Below are 1,034 nucleotides of genomic sequence, written 5' to 3'. Positions count from 1 at the left end.
CAGAGATGGGATCATTTCCCGTTCTCTCATACCAAAAGTACACGTACCAAGACATACAACTGTTTTTACCTTCAATACTCAAAATAGACGCCCAATCGATAGGTGACGCTGTTTGAAAGAACGAGCGCCGTCAGTGTTCGATCCAGTACCTACAATGCTGTGCGCCAACAAGGTTTAAAGTAAGTGAGACATTAATGAACACAAAATACTCGTTTAAACCTTCTATTTAGGTTGAGTCCTTCTAAGTATAGTAAATCTATGAACGTCTATTGTTTGTATTAGAAGGAATGGTTGCTGCAATTTGAGTGTGAGACCGCCTGTGAATTTGGTGAGACCAGCAGTGGGGTGGCCCGTTTTGACTCAGATTTTCAGATCACTCGTTTCTCTTCAGATCGAATAAATCTTTCGCCTTTTACTAAAGATTTCCATGGGGAGGAACAAGAGTCTATTTCAATTTTTTTTTTTATGCTCTGCGAAAGCGGAGCATTCTTTCTGTGAAAATATCAATATTGCAACGGATAGCCGCCGATATCATACTCCGTGCAGCAGTCATACGTTCACATAATTCATACCGACATATATGTGAACATGTTCACATAAACAGAGAAATTATGCCGAGTGCAGACAGACAATCACATTTAAGCCCTCGTTTATCAATGCAGTTTCATTTCTGGTGGTACCCATTTGAACGGGCACGTTAGTCCATTGTAATTTGGCAAAAAATATTGTTTTTGAATAAAAATCAATAACCACCACCATCAATTGCACAAGCAGTCCTGCTCCTCACTTCAAGGAACACGGACTTGAGCAGATCCACCGCGCTGTGCTTCGTTGCGACGTGGCTTGACGGACGCACCCCCCACCATGCCGTGGAGTTAGCTGGGTTTCGGCTAATGCGTGCAGATCGCAGCGCGGAGCTCACCGGAAAATCAAAGGGAGGTGGTATCTGTTTCTGACTGTACATAATGTAAGTTTAAAGCAGTTGTTCTTGCTTACTTAAACGTCTTTCTTTATTGCTCTGTCAACACGCTACA

The 1,034-nt window shown here is 42.5% G+C and overlaps 1 non-coding gene across 1 annotated transcript; it reads left to right on the top strand.

The window, feature by feature from the left end:
- Window positions 1–373: 373 nt before the first annotated feature.
- Window positions 374–486, top strand: LOC119119290. The gene has a single exon (XR_005097222.1). It is a non-coding gene; the product is annotated as a U5 spliceosomal RNA (small nuclear RNA).
- The last annotated feature ends 548 nt before the right edge of the window (window positions 487–1,034 follow it).

Source organism: Syngnathus acus, unplaced genomic scaffold (assembly GCF_901709675.1).
Source record: "Syngnathus acus unplaced genomic scaffold, fSynAcu1.2, whole genome shotgun sequence".
In the NCBI taxonomy this organism is placed as follows: Eukaryota; Metazoa; Chordata; class Actinopteri; order Syngnathiformes; family Syngnathidae; genus Syngnathus; species Syngnathus acus.
This window is presented reverse-complemented; position numbering and strand designations above follow the sequence as displayed.